The sequence below is a fragment of the Carya illinoinensis genome, chromosome 11 (genome assembly GCF_018687715.1).
Source record: "Carya illinoinensis cultivar Pawnee chromosome 11, C.illinoinensisPawnee_v1, whole genome shotgun sequence".
In the NCBI taxonomy this organism is placed as follows: Eukaryota; Viridiplantae; Streptophyta; class Magnoliopsida; order Fagales; family Juglandaceae; genus Carya; species Carya illinoinensis.
In genome coordinates, this window is record NC_056762.1 from 2,571,484 (window position 1) to 2,594,047 (window position 22,564).

The window sequence follows — 22,564 nt, forward strand, 5'->3', positions numbered from 1 at the left end:
TTCTAAACGGAAAGTATTGAAACGATCAAACCAGGCACGAGGGTGTTTAAGACCATAAAGTGTTCGATTCAATTTACAAACATGATTAGGGAGGTCAGTTTGAATGAAACCAGGGGGCTGATCCATAAAAACTAATTCAAATAATAACCCATGTAAAAAGGCATTTTTGACATCTAATTAACGAATATCCCATTTACGAGCTAAAGCTATAGTGAGAACTGTTCTTATTGTTCCAGCTTCAATGACAGGGGAGAATGTTTCTAAATAGTCAATACCCTCAACTTGATGGTAGCCTATCACCACTAATCGTGCCTTAAGGTGATCAAGTGAACCATTGGCTTTAAGTTTTGTTTTAAAAACCCACTTATTACCAATAACATGCATGCCAGGGGTGTGAACTACTAGGGTCCATGTGTTGTTTTTTTTAAGAGCTCTAGCTCTTCATGCATAACACAAGCCCAACCTTCATGTTTTAAAGCAGAGCGAATACTTTACTTTTCGGTTCTTAGAGAAGGTTAGCATATTTTGAGTTTGGTTTATAAATACCAACTTTGGAACGAGTAAAGATAGGGTGATGTGGGGCTTAGGATGAAGATGTAATATTCGGTGTAACAATCATGATTTTTAATTAAGAATATTTTTAAATTATTTTTATAATTTTATTTTATTAGTATCATTTTATTTATGATTTTAATTCTTAAAATTATTTCTTTATAAACTTCCAGGTTAGCAGCCGTTTCATTTCCCGCGGTCGATCTATTTGACTTTTGGAGACTTCACAATGTGAGAGTCGAATCATTCCATTTATATTCCATATTCTCAATAATTCGACAAAACAAAAAATCCTTATTCCCTTAATCCTCTATTTTTGATCATATATAGAGGTGGAGAGGGTGTATATATGTGACAGTAGATAATTTAATATAATGACCTTGGTATAACATATTTGATAGTTGATAATGTAATTTAATGTTCTTGTATAACTTATATATATATATATATATATATATATAAGGACTTATATCCTAATATCATGTAAAATTATCATTTGTCTTAAAAATTTTAAAAATTGATAAAAATATGTAGATTTTAATATTTATTTTATATCTTTAACATTGACTCCCATTATTAAACTCACACTTAAAATTTCATATAAAATCAGCTGGTTTATTAAGAAAATTGAAATAGCAGCCTTAAATTGATGTTTTAAACATTGGAAGCTAGGGATTATTATTTTTTTTTAGAAATGATATTTACAGTTGTAGAATATGTAAGTGCCGTATAATTTTTTGAAAAAAGTGGGTAAATAAGGACTCACATGATAAAAAATTATTTTTTTAATTTTTTTTTATAGTAAATCTCATTCTTTTACAAATTAAAGGATTATATGGCGCTTGCGCCCTCCATTAATTATTGTATCTAACATTACTTTTTTTTTTTTTTTTGGAATGGATGTTTCAATTTACAAGATCATTGTGTTATGGAGGAAATGGCACTGATTCAATGAATCTAGGATCTAATTTGCAACATTATCTTAGCTGGAACCATTAATGATCTTTTCATTTATACAATAGATGTCTATAATGAAATTTACATGTCATCAAAATGAAATTTCAAACATTGGCCAGGAGTGGAAAGGTACGAGAGAGAGCTAAACCTTAATTTTTATTTAACATGCATTTTTCTAGAAATTTGGCAATTACTTCTAATTATGGAAATTGAAGATATCGTGCATAACTTCTGCTTATACAAAAAATCATACAACAATTTAGAAATGGAGAAAGAGTCATTTACAATCTACTATGACGATTTGAGCCTCGTTCAGTATAGTCAGGAGCCCCCGACGTGATTTAGTACGATTGTGCGTTCATCCTTGGCAATAAAAGGAAAATAAATATTGAGAATATAAAAGAGAGATAAACACACATATTTACGTAATTCGACATGTTGCCTACGTCCACAGGAGTTTTTGGGAAGGGGAGAGTTCACTATAATATGCTTATTTACAGTCTCTTATAGTCTCTCTTTTCTCACTATACAATAGATATCTTGAATATATTTACTGGAGAATATCTTGTCGCTGGGGTTGAAGAAGTCGAAGTCCCATCCAAATTATTTGGCTGCTTCCTTTTATATGCTCCTTTTTGTGTGCCTCTACCTAGTGATGTGGATTTGCCGTCTTCCTTTGCGTGTCTGACATTCTTTTTTCTCTCATTTTCATTTTCTTCTTTTACTTTTGATATTATTCTGATACCTTCCTTCTGCTTGTCCACTACTTGTCTCCCATTCATTTCTTTTTTTTGGTCTTCTAGTTGGGGACCTCCCTCTTGGACTGGGCCTAGTAAGCTTCCATATAAGGTTGTAAAAAGTTACTTGTATATAGAATTAGATATAGTTATAATTATACGATTTGATAGATTTAATATATTTTGAGGTTCCTCCTTGCTCATGGGAATCATTGAATCAGGAATACATGAGGTACTACGCACTCCAACATTCTATTCTGTAAAGTTTGGTCTTCGTAGACGTTGTACTTGTCCTGATCTATGCAGATTTATTCCTCTAATGTAGCTCATGTCTTCACTGTGGATGACTTCATATTTTGTTGCTTGTTAATTTGCAAAGCGTGGTTTGGCAATGAGAATCAGATCAGTTATTCTGTGCATGCATGGTGATGTTTAAAACCTGTGTCATATCCAAATATTTAGCTGTAGTGCCAGGGGGAAGCTCCCAATCAAAGCTGTGCAGAAGTTGAGCTAGAGCCAGCTCAATAACTGCCTTTCCAAATGTGATGCCTGGACAGATTCTTCTCCGCGCCGGCACCAAAAAGTATCAGCTCGAAATGCTGCCGGACAGACTCCAAATGTTGTGTGGCTTGCACTCGATTTCCAAGAATATTCCCAAGATGATCTTATCGATATTTCCCTAGCCTTACCCCACCAAAAGAAGAAGACATTTTGGTTGCTATTGATTATAATTGTCAAGTTATATGGGAAAAAGTCAACATTTATTTTGTGGTATTTTTGTTTTCTCTGCAAATGCTTTATCATTGTTGAGGATAGTGACGGATCATAGTTTAGCACAATAATGAAGCTATCCTCGGAATTATCTCGATGCTTCTTCTTAGCCATACACTACACTTCAACTAGTTCTGGCCACTGGCATTTTTGTTCAATAATAATATCAATGCTAGTTATATTAATTATATATTGATGAGATGATACATTTTCAGTAATTTTTTATTTAGGTAATAATTGACATACGAAGTCACCTAAAATATACTGCATGAAAAATTAATGTCACTCCAACTTTTAAGATGATGTCACCTAATTTACAAGGAGCGGTGCAACATCCACAGAAGGATGTAGACCGAATTCCCGCCAAATATAATTTTTATTTTTCATTCATTTTTTATATTTTTAAATATATTTTTTTAAAAATTTACAATATCATTTAAAAAAATTTACTTAATCACTAAATAAAAAACCATTTGGTAACCACTTAATTTGGTCCTGAATTCGGGACCCAAAGCATTTCTCATCATTTACAAGTCCAATTATATTCATTAATTACAAGTTCAAATTAATTAATTTCCTTTTGGATTTTTTATTTAGTTGCATTAAATTGTTTACATACTTCTAAGGTAGAGTTTCTAAAATAATTAACGTCGTAATTAATAAATATTTATGTTTTTAGAGATTTTATCATCTCTTGGCCAATCATGATCATGACTTGATTCCAAATAATATAAATCTTAAGAATTTTCTATGTAATGAGTGCTAGAGTCAAGACTTAATCTTTGAAGATGATCAGCCTTATATTGTGATAATAAAATAATTTCAAATTTTTTGCTCTTAATGTATATATACATTGAAAAGTGATACATATATAATCAATTCATAACGGTTTCACAACTCTATAACAAAATAGTATTATTTTAAAATTCAAACACATCAAAGTCAAAGAAATCTCTTAAAAAATTAATATTTTTATATTATATAATTGTGTAAAAGTTGGATCCTTATAATTTTTTATATCTGTTTATTAAAGTACAAATAAAAACATAATTCAAAACGACAAAAAAAAAAAGTGCTAACATGTCCAACGGTAAGGATGCTGGTACGTTTTGGTATTTAAGTGATCTCACATGATTTATGAATAGTAATAAAAAAAATAGTGAAGTGATCTCAAACATAGCCTAATTATGTATGTTACTAACAATAATAATGGGTCATGAATAACATGCAATCATTGATCAATATATATATATTGATTGTTGAGGATGTATTTAATTTGCATACTTGAAACGGTGATTCCTATGGCCCATGGGATGAGTTACTACATGTAAAAAATAAAGGTTCAAGGCAATAGGCCCCTTTGGCTATGGGGAGTCTTGATGTCAAAGTTAATTTTAAAAAATGTATTTTAACTATAATTTTTAGGAGCATCGACCATATCTCTTCTATATATAAAAAGTGTGTATGAAACAGAAAATCTTGTTTTAACGGTTTTTCTTGTTTTTCCGTTAAAGTTAACACCGTTTGTTTTAACGGTTTGGCACATAAAATGAAGACATAAATATTGAGAGAGATAGCATTCAATGTTGTTATATGATTTATTAATCTCAATAATTATAATACTTAATAATTTATATAATAATAAGTAATTAAAGATTAGTTATTATATTTTTCTCTTTCTCCTTAACATATACACGTGTATTAGGTGCATAAGACGTGAATCCCTAAGTATAATATACGTGTATTATACGTTTCATTAACTCAGATTATTGAGTATTCCAAATTTAAAAATCTCATATAATATATAATACAAGTGTGTTTAATCAAAGTATTTTTTTTCCCCATGGTTGTAGGACGTAGCTTCCACTAAGTCATATTCCATACGTGGGCTTGCTATGATAGGTACGTGACAAAGGCCGTGATCCTTGAGCTAATCAAGAAAGAGTAAATTCGGCCAACAATTTCAAAATATATTTTATGATTTATATATATGCTATATATAGAAAATATTATACTACAAATTTTATAAAAAGATTATGTTTTAACTTTATGTTGTCCCTGATTGACTCAACCAACAGCAAAATAAGAATTTCAATGTTGTCTCTATTGATTGTCTACAGGATGACATAAATTGATGAATTATAATACAAACATCAAACGACACATATTTTGAACTATCATTTGTGTTAGACTTTTATTAAATTTTTCGTATACATCTTTGCTAAAATTATAGATGTTATAAACATGTATTGGATTATATGATACTTTGAACTAATTTTTTTTATTTTCTCCAATATGCCTTAAATTATTAAGTGACATCAATAATTTTTATAAAATATATATTATTTTTTACAAATAATCATTTCATAAAATTAAATAAACGTGCTTTGCACGTTACTCCCACCTAGTATATATATATATATATATATATATATGCTTGGTTTTTAAAAAATAACAACAAATTTAACTTTCCGTGCAAGGTTCTATGCAATCTTTTTAATTTATTAGCGTGATTTGATCAAAATTAGTAGTAACATATAGGAAAAATACATTTTCCCCCTTCAACTAAACTATTGTTTCACATTTTCTATTTTAAATAATGAAAGTTAATATATTAGAGATGAGATTGAGAGAGACTAGAATAGAGACGAAAAAATGCGGACGAGAGAGGTGGAGAGGGTGTACGTCGGGCTTGGGGAAGAAGAGGTAAGGGTACGATTTTGGGACAAAACGGTGTGTTGCACTTTTCTTTTTAAGAAAATGATAAAATAACTACTCATTTACAATTTCTCTATAATCTTCCAAAAAAATAATATTTTTTAAATATTTATTTTGATTTGATGTGTTTGAAATTTAAACCAATATTATTTTATTGATAAGTTGTAAATGAATTGAAAGGCTATCATCTTCCTTTTTTTTAACCGATGGACTAGGTTTTCATGGGACTTGCGCTATGGTCCTACGTGTCGGGTATGACAAGAGACTTTGGTCCCCTCTATTATTTCTTAGAGATACAAGTTTGCCGTACTATGGACTAATTTTATTTCAATCCAAATATGGGTTTGATATCTTAGACATTTCCCAAATGCAAGATGCTAAGCCTATGGGTACTCCAATGATGTCAAAAACAAATGGCCTCACTAATGATGTTACTTGAGTAACGTAGGTGCACTTGAGTATTTGTGCTGTTTATAGTGTATGAGTGTTTGCTTTTAGATATCGGTTCTCTAAATAGAAATGTTATAAAATATTCAAATTAGATATGATAAAGTTGTGTACTTGGCACTTGATTATCCAATTAAAGTCAAGATGTAAATCAGAAAAATCCATGGGATAATGTTGGTCTTGCCTTCGCTTAAAAAAAAAAAAAAAGTGCACTGTAGTATCTTACTCCCACTCATTCATATCTATACTATAGTGCCGATTTTGTCTCTCAATTTATGCATTCTCGACTCAATACAAAATGATAGAACATATTCTTCATTATTTACATGCTAATGTTGATCTTGGCATTCATTTGAGCTCTATGTCTATTATTGATGTTTATGCCTTTATAGATGTCGATTGGACAAGATGTCCTCAAACAAGGCACTCCACGACTTGTTGTTCTATCTTTTGGATATCAACTGCGGCTCTTGGTCTGAAGCTAAGTATTTCGTTATGGCTCAAAGCCTCAAACAACTGCTGAACTGACTTGAATTTCATTTGTCTTATGTGATCTTGGCGTACATGTTTCATCTTCACTTATGACAACCTTAGCTCACTATATATGACTATAAACCTAGTTTTCCATATTAGTAGCAAACACATTGAAATTAATTACCGCTATATTCGTAAACGCGTCACTTTTGGCCTACTTTATACTTGGCACATGCCCTTCTCATTATAGCTTGCTAATTTCTTCACCGAACCTCTTGGACACCACACACTTCACCCCATGCGAGCCAAACTTTAACTCTTACCTCGACTTAGTTTGTGGGGGAGTATTGATGATAGTTCTACTACAAATAAGGCAAACAAATCACAACCAACTGCTACCACTACACATAAGGCAACATCAATGGGATACAATGGCTACCCAAGCAACTATTGAAACCATACATCTAGCCACGACTACTTTCATATTCCACTACTCTTGTTGAATCCCAAATCATATCCCTGTCCATAGTTCTCTCATTTGTAACATTATACAAGTTTGTAAATTAGGATGGCATTTGTGTTCATGTGTCATGTTCATGTTGTGTCAATTCTTAAGTATTATACTATATGGGTTAATCCAGACACAACTCATTTAATTAAACAAGATAATACGACACAATCAGTTTAACTTATTTAATAATAATTTTTATTGAGTTAACTTACACATGATTCATTTAACTTGTTTCAACCAATTTCAACATATTTAATATAAATAAATTGATCTGACCCGTATATTTACTTTTTAACTCAATTAATATAATTTCATATAAAATATAAGAATAACTATATAAATCATTTACAATTATAACTAGATTCATGATAAAATATTTCATTATCAATATGTAAATCAATAACATATAAGAAAAGTAATATTTTTACAAAATAAAATTATATATTAAGAAAAAAAAATTTAACAATTTGAGATATTAAGTAATCAAATAATAATATTAATATTATATCCCAACAATAAAAAATGCATATAAAACTAAACATTTATAAAATTTGACAATAAAATTTATTGGTATTATACAAATTGATTACTAGTTGATCTGCAATTAATCTATTTATTAATCATATTTTATCAGTCATCCAATTTTCACCCAAGCTTGTTTATATTAAATTCAAATCTGCTTATATTGTATTGGGCTCACTCATAGGTCGTATCCAAATCTACTGCAACACTCAACCCGAGTCGCAACCCATGCCCATAGAGGAGCCCAGTCCACCTTGAGGAAAACGATGTCGTTTGTTAAGTTATTTCTCTACTTTCAGTTATGTTCCTCCTCCCTATTTTCGCTCTTCGCATCCTCCCTATTCACCCATGCCACTCAGCTCTCTCTCTCTCTCAACAGCTGCTTCCTCCATCTCTCTCATTTCTACGTTTGGTTACGTTTGGTGTTGATCACTGCTACCGTTGCTTCTAGGGTTCTGGTTGCCGACGAGTCCCATCTCCCAAGCTCGACATCCGTAAGTCTTTCCGCCATCCCTCTCACGCTCTCCGTTCCCTTTCTCTCTGTCTCTCCGTGCCCCAATCCCTCACAATTCTCTCTCTTCATTGTATTATTCAGATCGGAGCTCCCTCGCCTGAATAGTGTTGAACGACGGTAAGCCTTTTCTCTCACTCACTCTCTATTTACACACTCTCAGACCCACTCGGATTTCTCACTCACAAATTCTCTCTGACAAATCGCTCCCTCCCTCCTCCCCATCTTGCATTGTTGCTGTCTAGGCGCTGCCAGAGGTTGCCCCTCATCATGCTAGTAAGCCTCGTTCTCTCTGTATTCCTCTGCCCCGAGATTGATATTTTTTCAAGGAATACCCAGTGCGCCGCCACCTCCTTTCACAGGTTCCATTGCCAACGCCAGTGATTCTCTATTGGTTGTATCGATTCTCATCTCGTGCCTCTCTCTTGCTTGTTTTTCTCTCTGTCACACGTTGCTCTCTCTTTAACCCCTTGGATCTTGTTTTCCATAGTCGCACTCTCTTTCTCTAAATTTAGGTCATGACCAATGGATACCATCGGAGTGAACCTTCCGCCACCAAGGTATGCTTTTGTGAATTTTACCACTCCTTTGATTTTCATTTCTCCCATCATGCGATTACCTTCCTATTTCGAAAATTAATTTCTAATGTGGTTGCCGAATGCTGATCATAGAGTAGTAATTTTGTTCGAGGCAGCGTTATTTCACTCACGAAACCCGAATGTTCACCACTCTGGGACTAGGTAAGGTACACACGAGCTTTAGCCTTGTAACCATCGCTTATGTTTGTGACTTATGTGTTGGTGTTTGCTGGAAATGTATTGGTGTTTGCTAGAGATGTATGGTGCCTCTGTTTGTATGCTAGAACCGATAAATTATGTAAACTCATGGTGGGTTGGTGTGTGGAAGTTCTCTTGATTGTAATGTTATACATCAATGAAGAAGTGGACTTGGTAACGTGCTATGTGTATGATATGTTCGTTTGTGGGCTGTCTGGTTATTTGACATGTCAAGAATAAGTTTTTTGCTTGATGTGTGGGTGGTGATTGGTTAAGCGAAGTTGATGTATGGGTATGTGTGTATTTGTTTGAAATGTTGGAAGCAAGAGCGGGCTGTTTGGTTGTTGGACATGTTAGTTTGACTTGTTGGGATAAATGCTGGCTGTTTCTTGGTTTGATAAATTCAGATTAAGTTTGTTTTTGAACGTGTGAGTTGTTTGGTTGACGTGCTTGTGGTGTATGGTTAAAATAATCCGAGGAGGTTGGGCTAAAATACAAGGCTATGTAATTCTCTGCAAGAGTCAGGTAAGTGGTGCTCCTATGCAAGACTTTGTCTAAAAACGGACTATGGTTGATTTTATGAAAAATTTGCACATTTTGTTATGGAACGTTGGAAACAACCTTGGCAATTCTTTTGCATAACTCACTGTTTTTGAATAAGAAAATAAAAATATTTTATGTCGTGACTGGTGTAGGCATGAGTAATTTTGACATTTTGTTCTCAACTATGTTTTTTTTTTATATCTGTGGATGTCCAGGCCAACTTGCGCGTACCTTGACTAATCCCACGGGGTCCTGAAGTTAATGGTCAGGTAAACCTCCAGTGGCCTAAGGGGACTCTCGAACTGGTGACCATTGGGGAGCAAACCCAAGACCTGACCAATTGAGCTATCCCTCAGGGTTTCAACTATGTAAAAGGAGTGAATATGAAATTTGAATCTTGTATACGATTATGTGATCTGTCTCTATTCAGCACATTGTTTTGATATGAAATGTTTTGAAAGCCTCTTACATGACATACTATTTCTACTTCCATCTCAACCTTACCACGCGTGTAAACTGTGACCTCAGTTATTATATTTGGTACCAACATCTCTGTTTCTGATGCAACCACCTTGGAACACAAAATGGTTTTCTGCATGGTTTTTTCAGTGTGCACACTTGGGACTTCAAGAATAATAAATGGAAGATTTCACATTTTATTTCTACTTAATTGGCCATCGGGATTTGCACAATCCTACCACGGGGGTTAAACATAGAATTTGTTCTGTCATGTTGCTACTCATTTATGCTATGCCATTTGTCTTTTGTATATTAATATTTCTGAACTGCTGCTCTGGTATTTTGATAAATTTTTTTGGTTCTACATTCTGTAGCTCACTCATGTTTAGATACTAATATATGTTAGCTACTTACTGAGTTGTTTATAACTCACCAATTACCTTCAATATTTTCAAACGATTTTGATGGGTCAGCTGAGAATCAAGAATAGGAAGCTTGGGCATGATTAGTTGAGCATAGTGGATTTAGTACCAGAGGGTACCATGATTATTGGATAATCTTATTCAATAGATTTGATCTTATTCTGTTGGTTTGGATTATTGGGATGTTGACTTTTTTATTGAGACTTTGTAGAGTTGTTGATTAATTATGTTGATGTCCTTGTAGAGGAACATTTATGTTTGGTTTGAACAAACGAGTTTATGTTTTATAAAGCCTTTGGAGTGTGTGTGTGTATATATATATATATATATATTTGTATTGTTGGGAATTGATTTTTAAGTAACAGGAAGCAACTCCCTGACTCTCATACGGGGTGTTATATCTTCTGTAAATACCAACTACTCTGTAAAAAAGGTGAGTGAGACTTTTTCACAAACAGCCAATATTTGTCTTTAAATATACTATAGCCTTTAATTATCAAAAGTGACAAATAGCACCTTGATCAAATTTTGATTACGAAGATAGAAGAAAAATAAGTGAAAATTGCTCAAATGACATTTTTTTAACCATAAGTATAACAAATGATACGCATTGTATTTTCTTATAACTTGAAGGTGTAATGTATCAAAATTAAGGAAAGGGTAACTACATGATGATGAGAAATATATTTTCATGTCATGCCAAAAGATCAAATTAAGAAATCTGGGCAATATATATAGTCGCATTTTCTTCGAACACAACAAACCCAAAACAAGCATGGTAACTCAAGTAATTACAACAATTAGTCTTTGATTACAGGTTTGTTGGATGCAGTCGAAAGATCTCTTGGAAGTGATCAGTCCTTGTGACATTAATTATACAAATCGCATTTTCTTCCAACACATGAGCAAACCTAAAACAAACATGGTAACGCAAAGTATTTACAACCCATGGAAATGTCCATGTATATGGTCATATTCACAACTTCGCCAAGTACATCTACATTTTCTCAAACCAAATGCATAAAGGTATGAAACTATACAAAACTTTACATAAAGGAACCTCAGCAGCTTCAGATGGTACGTAGCTCATAAAACTCCACAGCATCTCCAAATTACCTGATCTCTACTTGCTCTGAACCATCAAATCATGAAAACTCATCATGATTATTTGAATTATTATTTAGATTATTATTTGTACGTACAGTCAAACGGGAAAGCGTGGTTTGGCGATGACAATTAGATCAGCTATCCTATGCATTGTGATGCCGAAAACCTCTGCCATATCTAAATCTTTAGGTGTAGTATTAGGAGGAAGCTCCCAATCAAAGCTGTGGAGAAGTTGAGCTAGAACAAGCTCAACACTTGCTGTTCCAAATATGATAGCTGGGCACATTCTTCTACCAGCGCCAAAAGGAGTCAGCTCGAAATGCTGCCCCTTGAAGTCGATTGTGCTACCCATAAATCTTTCTGGTTCAAACAAATCTGGGTTTTCCCATGATTCTGGATCTCTTCCTATTGCCCAAGCATTCACAAAAAAACGTGTTTTTGCCGGAATATCGTACCCATCAATGCTCACATCTTCCATGGATTCTCTTGGGAGCAGTAATGGGTTTGGAGGATGCAGTCGAAAGATCTCTTTGATGACAGCTTTCAAATACTGCAACTGTGCCAAATCACTCTCTAAAACAACACTTCTATCTCCTACTATGTTTCGTACTTCAGCTTGTGCTCTTTCCATGACTTTAGGGTTAATGATGAGTTCTGTCATTCCCCAGTCCAGGGCGATCCACGTTGTATCAGTTCCTGCAGCAAACATGTCCTGCGGTAACGGTAATGATATTATAATTCCTATGATATTTAAGCCAAAAGTTAAGCAAAAAAAAAAGGGATTTAAGTTCAATGAGTTGGGACTTGTGCGCATAGATCACCAAAGTAAAGCTAGATTGAAGTCTTCACTGACCAAGATGATAGCCTTTATATTATCCTTGGTAAGAGGTATTTCATCAGATCCACTCTCCTGTATATGGAGCAACACATCCACAAGGTCCTTGTGCTCCTTTGTTTCTCTCTTCTGATTGATATGTTCATCCAGTAACTGGTCAAAAATTTGATCAAACCGTCGAAAAGTCTTTTGAAGTCTCGATTTCGTGCCTGTTAAACTGTCAATAAATTCCATGGAAGGGAAGAAATCTCCAAGACTAAATCCTCCAAGCAATACTTGAATCTCCTGGAGTATCTCTTGGAACCCATGGCGATCATATTCTCCTCCTACTGAGAAATCCCTTCAGAAAGCAACCCGAGAGAGGACATCATTTGCGTAGAGTCCAAGCATCTTGGTTAGATTGGTGGTGGAAGGATAGGATTCTGCAACTCGATGCACCAAACGAGCTACTTCTTCTTCTCTGACAAAGCTATATGATTGAACTCTTTTAGCACTCAAAAGTTCAAGAATGCATATTTTTCGAACATGTCTCCAATATGCACCATAGGGGGAGAAGGCAATATCTGTGCAACCATAAACGAGGTGTTTTGCTGAAAAAAATTGTGGGCGGCTTGCTACTGCAAGATCGTGGGTTTTCATGGCTTCCTTTGCTAGTCTAGCCGATGAAATGGCCACTGCTGGGATCTGGCCAAGTTGTAAATAAATTATTGGTCCGAACTTCTCTGCCAAACACTTGAGAGAGAGATGAGGCATTTTCCCTAGCTGGTGAAGGTTTCCAATGATGGGCAGCTTTGGAGGGCTTGGTGGGAGGTTCACTTTCCTTTTTCTCGACTTCTTGTAGAAGAAGAACGTCCGCAGCACTAGAAGGAAAATTGAAGCTAAGAGCAAGAAAGTTACGAAGTTCTCCTTTAGCCATTGACGAAAAGCCATTTGAGTTGCCATAAACGTATAAGGCGAATATCTGAGTCCGATCCGCTAGCTTTTTCTCTTTGTTTTTCTGGTTATCATCCCATATATGTTTGAAGCTTTGGCTTCTGATCTGCTCTCTCCAATTTTTGTTTATTTATTTTGAACTTTTCTTCCAAAGTTGCCATACCAATAAATTCAATGCAATCAATGTTGGACTTTATTATATATAAATGGCCGATCTCTATCAAACCGGCAACAATATATATATACACAGAGAATTGTGTTGTGCCTCTGGTCTGTCCGAAAATCACACAAAACAATTTTAAAGTGGTTCAGCAAATTGCTTACGTCCACTGGAGCCTCTTTTATAGAATTTGTACGAGATTTACAAAACACTCTACAAAATTCTATTTCTCTCTCTCACGTTCCTCTTCCTCTCTTTTACCCACTGCTTTTTATCTTTAGAGCTCTCTTCTATTTATAGGAGAAGAGCAGCCCACCTGTTGCAGCTTCTTCTGACTTGGGAGAGGGTGGGTGGCCTAACTATGGTAGGTGGTGGTGGGTGGTGGTGGGTGAGCATGAGTTGGTGGCTGCAAACCCAAACTCATTTCACACTCACACTTACACTTGGGTTGATTTTAACAATCACCCCCTCCACCCAAGTGTGCCATACCAGGATGCTTACAAACTGATTCATTCTTCAAATGAATGCACCAAATTCTTTGACATGAGAGACTTCTGCTATCGAATACGCTCCAATGCACCCGAGGGTGCTCAGCAGTGTTCAATACTGATCAAGTCCAAACAGTGTTGGAACTTGATCCCTGTGACGACCTTCGTCAACATATCTGCTGGATTATCTTCAGTGCCAATCTTCTGAAGTTTGATGTCATCTTCTTCCAATATTTCACGTACAAAGTGAAATCTGACATCTATATGTTTTGTTCGAGAGTGATATACTTGATTCTTGGCCAAATGAATTGCACTCTGACTGTCACAGTAAACGGTAACCTCTTGCTGCTCAAAGCCCAAATCTGTTACCAATCCCTGTAACCAAATAGCTTCTTTCACGGCTTCTGTTACAGCCATGTATTCAGCCTCAGTTGATGATAGTGCAATTGTTGACTGCAAAGTTGATCGCCAACTAACTGGTCCTCCAGCCATAGTGAACACATAACCAGTTGTCGATCGACGTTTGTCAAGATCACCTGCATAGTCTGAGTCAACATATCCAGTTACTAGACTATCTTCACTCTTCTCAAACCTCAAACCAACATCTACGGTCCCCGCAATATACCGTAGAATCCACTTAGCCGCATGCCAATGAACCTTTCCAGGATTATGCATATAGCGACTAACCAAGCTAACGGCCTGGGAGATATCAGGTCGTGTACACACCATGGCATACATTAAGCTTCCAACAACACTTGCATATGGTACATTCTTCATGTAGTCTCGCTCTTCATCGGTTTTAGGAGACTGCAATGCACTGAGCTTGAAATATGGGGCCATAGGAGTACTCACCGGCTTCGTCTTCGAGTCGATGTTGAATCGTTGCAGTATTCTCTTCAGATACTGTTTCTGAGTAAGGTGAACTATACCTTTCACCCTATCTCTGCTGATCTCCATTCCCAGTATTCTTCGTGCTTCTCCTAGATCTTTTATTTCAAACTCATTACTTAACTGAGTTTTTAAGCGATCTATCTCCCCCTTGCTTTTACATGCAATTAACATATCATCTACATATAAAAGCAAATAAATGAAAGATCCTTTTGCAAGTTTTCTGAAATATACACAATGATCGTATTGGCAACGAGTGTATTTCAGATCCAACATAAAGCGGTCGAAACGCTTGTACCATTGTCGAGGTGACTGCTTCAAGCCATAGAGAGACTTCTTCAGACTGCATACCCAATTCTCTTTGCCAGCTTCTTTGAATCCTTCTGGTTGAGACAGATAAATCTCCTCTTCCAGATCACCATGTAAGAAAGCTGTCTTCACATCAAGCTGTGCTAACTCAAGATCATATTGTGCAACCAAAGCTAACAATATCCGAATGGATGAATGTTTCACAACAGGAGAGAATACTTCACTGTAGTCAATTCCCTCTGTCTGAGCGTAGCCCTTGGCTACCAACCTAGCTTTGTATCTCACTCCATTTTTAGCAGCTTGATCATCTTTCTGATTGAAGATCCACTTACAGCCAATTGTCTTCTTTCCTTTTGGAAGCGGCACAAGCTCCCAAGTCTGGTTCTGGTGAAGAGACTGCATCTCTTCATTCATCGCCTTTGTCCATTCAACTTGTTCACTGGACTGTACGGCTTCTCTGTAAGTGGTTGGGATCTCACCCCCTTCAGCTGGTAATGCATATGTCACATAGTCTGAATAACGTATCGGTACACGTTTCTCTCGTCTCGGTCTGTTGGTTGCTATTGACTCAGGTTGACTTGGAGGTACTATGACTGGATTATCAACCTCATCTTGTCCATGCTTTCCCAACTTCTTTGAAGTAATAAACTCCACACTCTGCGAATCATCTAATGTTTCGCCATTACTGCTGCCTTCACTAGAATCTTTATGCTTATGTGACTTAAGCATCTCAGATTCGTTGAATGTAACATCTCTACTGATGATTACCTTTTTGGACTCTACACACCAGAGTCTATACCCTTTTACACCGATACTAAAGCCCAAGAATTTTGCTTTCTTGGCTCTAGGATCAAGCTTACTTTCTTTAGCATGATAGTAAGCAGGACATCCGAAAATGTGTAAAAAATCATAATCAGTAGCATGTTTACCTCTCCACACTTCAATGGGCGTCTTCCCATTATTGGCAGCTGCTGGTAGTCGGTTAATGAGGTGACAGGCATAGGTCACAGCTTCAGCCCAAAATTGTTTACTGAATCCAGCATTCAGCAACATACATCGCACTTTCTCTAATAAAGTACGATTCATTCGTTCTGCCACACCGTTCTGCTGCGGTGTACCTCGTACCGTGAAATGTCTGACAATTCCCTCTCTCCGGCATACTTCCATGAAGGGGTCTGAAGTGTACTTACCTCCATTATCAGATCTGAGCCGCTTGATCTTCCTGCCGGTCTGAGTCTCAACCATTTTCTTCCAATCAAGGAAGATTTTCAGCACTTCATCTTTGTTCTTCATCGTATACACCCACACACGACGAGAATAATCATCAACAAAAGTTACAAACCAATGTTTACCTCCCAAAGATGCATTTTGGGTAGGTCCCCAAACATCGGAATGCACATAGTCAAGAATTCCCTGTGTATTGTGTACTGCGGTTCCAAACTTGATCCGCCTCTGCTTCCCCAATACACATTGCTCACAGAAAGATAGTTTACATGTCTTGGCACCTTTGAGTAAGCCTTGCTTCACCAGTGTTTGCAAAGCTTTTTCTCCTGCGTGTCCCATACGCATATGCCAAAGACTGGTGGTGTCGGCATCAGTCTCATCTAGCTTCTCACAGCCTGTGGAAGCTCTTCCATCAACAGTACTTCCTTGCAAGAAGTACAAGTTTCCTCGCCTCAAACCCTTCATTGCCACCCGAACTCCCATTAGTACTTTGAGAGTTCCATCTTCAATGGCGATTCTAAATCCCTTTGAATCCAGAGATCCCAGTGAGATGAGATTCTTCCGTAAGTCCGGAACGTACCGAACTTCTGTCAGAGTCTTGACGCTGCCATCATGCAGCTTTAACCGAATGCTACCTACTCCTTGAGTCTTACAGGCACTATCATTGCCCATAAGTACTGCTCCACCATCAATCTTTGTGAAATCAGTAAACCAGTCCCGATTGGGACACATATGATAGGTACATCCGGAATCCATAATCCATTCATCGGAACGACAAATGGATGATGAACTTGCCAAGGCAAAATCTGACTCGTCATCTCTGTCCACGACATTGGCTGTGTTGGGTTGATTCTGCTGTTGTCCCTTCCGGTTGGGACAATCCTTCTTCCAGTGTCCTTTGTTGTGACAAAAGGAACACTCATCTCTGGCGAGTTTTCTGCCGACTGATGAACCACGCGATGTGGCTCGGGTTTTCGAATGAAAACCTTTCCTCCTTCCGGGATACCTTGACTGTGGTCTCCCCCTTGCTGTTAGCGCTTCACTTGATGTATCTTGATGTACCTGTTTATCTTTTCTCCGGTACTCATTGCTAATTAAAGAGCTAGATACATCTTCAAAACTAATCTTTTCCTTCCCATACAATAGAGTAGTAATTAAATGCTCATATGTATCAGGCAAGGAATTCAACAGTAGTAAAGCCTTATCTTCATCTTCGATTTTAACATCCAAGTTTAACAAATCAGCAAGAATTTGATTATAGTTATTCAGATGTTCAGACATTGAAATACCTTCACGAAATTGGAATCTGAAGAGCTTCTTCTTCAAGTGCAAACGGCTCTCAATGCTCTTCTTCATGAATTTATCCTCCAATTTCTGCCAAAGTACCCTAGCATCTGTCTCTCTCATGACAAAATACTTTTGTTCTTTGGTAAGGCATAATCGGATTGTACTACAAGCTTGAGTACTAAGCTTCTTCCAACCCTGATCAGTCATATCATCTGGCTTTCCTCCCAACGCAATATCCAACTCTTGTTGGATCAACACGTCCATGACTTCACATTGCCACATGCCGAAGTTGCTTGTTCCATCGAACTTTTCAACTTCAAACTTGGCATTTGACACAGTGGACCGACGTCCCGAGCTACTGGAATGTTCAGAGCTCCTGTCTCTTCCAGATCCTTCCATTTGAATTTTAAAAAATTTAGACTCAAAATTTCAAAATTCTAACCGTACGGATGAGTCCGGAACGATCCAAATAGTAAGAAAGCACTATTTGATTGTTGAAATCGGACTCCGAATGGCTTAGATCAAGCCGAAATTGGATCTGAAAAACGGACGGTTGTGATCTGTCTGGAGCGTGGGATGCACGCGCTGAACAGTGCGCGTGGGCGGCGAGTAGGCGCGTGTATTACACGCGCTACAGTACTGTCTGCGCGTGGGGAGCGCGTGAGGCGCGTGTATTTCACGCGCTGAACCTTGTAGGGCGCGTGGGAGCGCGTGAGGCGCGTGTCTGCCACGCGTCTTCAACCTCTGGAGCGCGTGAGGGCGCGTGGGAGCGTGTAGTTCAGTCGTCTTCTTCCTCCGACGCGCGTGGGGGCGCGTGGATGACAGCAGTGCACGCGCGGACCTTCTAGGGGCGCGTGTGAGCTACTCCGACCTCCGTTTTCGATTCCGTTTGCGGCAACGGATTCGTCTCAACGCGAGGAACACCCTGGAGTTGTCAAAAATTGATTTTGAGCAACTTGAATTTTCGGACAGCTCGAACCAGAGCTCTGATACCAATTGTTGTGCCTCTGGTCTGTCCGAAAATCACACAAAACAATTTTAAAGTGGTTCAGCAAATTGCTTACGTCCACTGGAGCCTCTTTTATAGAATTTGTACGAGATTTACAAAACACTCTACAAAATTCTATTTCTCTCTCTCACGTTCCTCTTCCTCTCTTTTACCCACTGCTTTTTATCTTTAGAGCTCTCTTCTATTTATAGGAGAAGAGCAGCCCACCTGTTGCAGCTTCTTCTGACTTGGGAGAGGGTGGGTGGCCTAACTATGGTAGGTGGTGGTGGGTGGTGGTGGGTGAGCATGAGTTGGTGGCTGCAAACCCAAACTCATTTCACACTCACACTTACACTTGGGTTGATTTTAACAAATTGATATTCACTTAAATTTCGCCGAATCCCATTAAATAAAGACGGCCACGCCAGTGACACTACAATCGAGAACATAAAACAACAGTACCACGTACACACAAACGAGGCGAAGATTCAATATGGTTAAGAGTCTTTTCTACGTACAGATAAGCGCCCACGAATTGTGCACCGAGCGGAAGACGTGGCAGTTGAAAGAATGTAAAAATATAAATTTACCCCTTTCATTGTCCCCTCTCTCTCTCTCCTGCAATCATTTCTCTGTGTATTTCCTCCGCCTCTTTCTTGAGGTTCCTCCGTCTGTCTCTCTCCACTTGATCGGCTTGTTGAGTTCGGTCATATGACTTTGAATAGAAAAAATCGTTAAACCTTATTGCGATGAAGAAACTTAACTGTAAAAGTGAAGATGTGGAGAGGGAGATCGAGGTGAATTTTGTTTTTAAACCATATGGGTTCATTTCTCCTTGAATTTGGTTACAACCCTATTTTTCTGATCTGAAATGATCTTCGTTACATATGCTGGGTTGAGGTGATGCCGCCGATTAGAGTGGCTGCAGCGTGATGCCGCCGATTAGAGTGGCTGGGCTACGGAGGAGAGAGAGAGAGAGAGAGAGAGAGAGAGAGAGAGAGAGAGAGAGAGAGAGAGAGAGAGAGAGAGAAAGAGTTAGTGAAAGAGGGAGGGACTTACCTTTCGGTGCTTCAGGGAGTGGCATGACCAAGCTACAACAGTGTCTTGTGGCCGCTTCCGGTTAGGAAAAATGGCTGACAATGGAGGGAATGTGGGTCTATGGTGGTGTCCAAAGTGTCTCTGCTTCTCTTGTTTAAAACAGGGACTTATGTGCTCTGTTATGGTTGCTAAAATATGGCTAGCTGGGAAATGGAGAAGAAACCGAGAAGGTTGTGTGGTGGTTGGCTACAGAAAATGCAACGGATCAAGGTGGTTGAGTCTGGGCAGTGGCTGGCGTGTTCGCATGGAGGGCTTGGCAGCGGCATGGAATGGTTTATCCTAACGGTGGACGCACACTGGTTGGGCTTCCGCCATGGTGAGGATGAGCTGCGAGTCTCGGCACGGGAGGAAGCTGCAGCTTGTGGTGGTGGTGTTGTACGTGTGGTTGGCTATGGCTTCGTCTGGGCTGGGCAGTGGCTATGGGGAGGCCGTGAGGGTGCAATGATGGTTAGAGAGTGGAGCTGCGACGTGGGTGGTTAGCGACGCCACTGAGGTTGATTTGTTAAGTCATTTAACATCCAAATATAATTTTCCTACTGGGTTTGGGTTGACGGTGGAGGAGATTTCACTGAGAGTTAGTGTCAGAACGAAAAAAGAGGGAAGAATTGAAAGCAAAAGGAAAACTCATGGTTGAACTAAAAAGAGGAAATCTCTTCCGGCTCCATACGAAACGCGCCGTTTCATTATTCCACATGAGCACGGTTCCCTTTTTGCCTGCAATGAGACTTTTCCTATGGGTAACTAGTTAGGTCATCAAATTGATCTCTCTTTTTTTCTTTGTACTTTTTTTTTTCTCACAAAAATACTAAAGGAAGGGTGGGATTGTAATCAATTTTAATTCTAATTGATGTCTTTTCTTTATAGAAATTTAAAGAAAAAAAAGAAGAGAAGTAATAGATATAAGTGCTACATTAAAAAAAATGCATATAATAGATGAAAAATGATATACACAACTGTCTGGTGTAACCGGCGTATAATCGGCGTGTCCTTTTTTTTTTTTTTTTATTTCTCTCTTCCTCTCCCTCCCGTTTCGCTCCCCCTCTCTATCCCTTTAAATTTCATTTCTCCCTCCATCTCCATTGGACCTCTCTCTCTCTCTCTCTCTCTCTCTCTCTCTCTCTCTCTCTCTCTCTCTCCATTTTGTTTTCTTCTCCCTCTTCCTGTTCCTAGATCTGAAATAGGAACCGACGGCAAGAATCCCAAATAAAGTCTTTCATTTTTGCAGATTCGTCTTCGTGAGTTTGCCGTTACCACCTTCTCCCTTCTCCTTCGACGACCCTCATCTCTACATAATCCTAACCCTCATAACTATCCATGGGTGAAAATAGGTTGGTGCTAGAATTTCACACACCAAACCAACCGACCCTCCCCCAAGTTTGGTTCTTATTATTTATTTGGTCTGAGAAAGCGAAGTGCTCTCTCTCTCTCTCTCTCTCTCTCTCTCTCTCTCTCTCTTAATGTACAAGTAAACTTTTTTTCTCAAACACATACAAACACTACCTAACAACTTGTGATGAATGGGAGCATTAGCGTTCCTCTTTCTCTTATTCCTACAAACCAACAACATAGTTGTAAAATAAAAGGAAAAGAAAGAAAAGTCAAGAGTGTTAAAAATAATATTCTCGTGTGGTTTGATTAAAAGGGACAATAGAAGTAGATGCTAAGTGTTGCCTTTGTTAAAAGCAAAGAGAAACGTAAAGAAAAATACTTCATATTGAATTTATCCATGAAGAAACTATGAAAGCTGTATAGCAAAAGATTGCAGAAACAAAAGCGGCAAGAAATAGGAAGAGGCATAATTCTTATGGAATCTTCATTTTCTCTTCTTTTCTAAATTGAAATTAAAAACCGGCTCTGAAGCATGAGAATACCGGTTACCCATGAAAGAAATTGTCTTCTGGTTTTCCTTTGTTACTGGTCTTTTCTGGGTTTGGACCTCGCCTTTTTCATTTAGATGGTCTCCTTCCCTTTTTCAGAAATGCAGTTTTTGTTTTCACTTCATTTTGTTTTTTTAATTTTTGTAAAATGTTGCCACGTCACACACGATTACATAACGGTTCCGCATGGCTGTTGTACCTAGCAAAGTTGATAATATATATACAGGAGAATCATGTGGCCGACAACTAAGGGAGGTTTGGGGTAGAAATGAGAATTTTAAATTAAGATGAAAGTTTAAAATATTATTTTTTAGTGTTATTATTATTTTGAGATTTAAAAAAGTTATATTGAGATTTAAAAAAGTTAAATTATTTAATATATTTTATGTAAAAATTTAAAAAAATTATAATAATGAAATGAAAATTTTAAATTTAAAATAAAATTTTTGAATTAGCAAACCTTCCTTAGACAACAACTACTTAAATATTGTAAATGATTTAAAGCAATTCCGTATTTTATACAGATGACAGCTCATTGCGACATAGCAGCTTTTAGAATTATATAAATAGAGACACGTATGTGTTTTTGGGTTGTATGCACGTAACGCAACATAAGAAAAGGCTAGTTAATCAGTATAATTATAATTGACAACTTTGGATTGAATTTTTAAATTTTAAGTATTTTTTTAATTTAATGTTTTCAATTTTTGGAGTTTATTAAATAAGAAAAAATAAAGATCCAACTCATGACTTTACATTCTGAAAAAAAAAAAAATCCTAAGGTTTCTAAAAAAATATATGAAAAATAAAAGAAAATTGATAAATTCGGACAAATGGGCTTGATCATATGTTTAACACTGTTAAGAAATAAATCTCATATTACTTATGGACAAGATCTTGAACATGTTTATAAGGTTGGAGTAAATCTTTCTGTTTGAACCTATTTAAATTCACTACAAGAAAAATGAGC

The 22,564-nt window shown here is 37.1% G+C and overlaps 1 long non-coding RNA gene and 1 pseudogene across 3 annotated transcripts; one reads left to right on the forward strand and one right to left on the reverse strand.

Annotated features, from left to right (window-relative positions):
* Positions 1–8,001: 8,001 nt before the first annotated feature.
* LOC122281787 lies at positions 8,002–10,668 on the forward strand. 3 transcript variants are annotated; one of them, XR_006230318.1, is made up of 5 exons: positions 8,002–8,183; positions 8,285–8,320; positions 8,446–8,760; positions 8,872–8,940; positions 10,452–10,668. It is a non-coding gene; the product is annotated as an uncharacterized LOC122281787 (long non-coding RNA). The 3 variants fall into 3 exon arrangements; XR_006230317.1 differs by lacking the exon at positions 10,452–10,668 and adding an exon at positions 9,735–10,086 and having other exon boundaries at positions 8,872–8,945; XR_006230316.1 differs by lacking the exon at positions 10,452–10,668 and adding an exon at positions 9,735–10,086 and having other exon boundaries at positions 8,003–8,183.
* A 670-nt stretch (positions 10,669–11,338) lies between these two features.
* On the reverse strand, positions 11,339–13,451 carry LOC122281786 (annotated as a pseudogene).
* Positions 13,452–22,564: the final 9,113 nt, after the last annotated feature.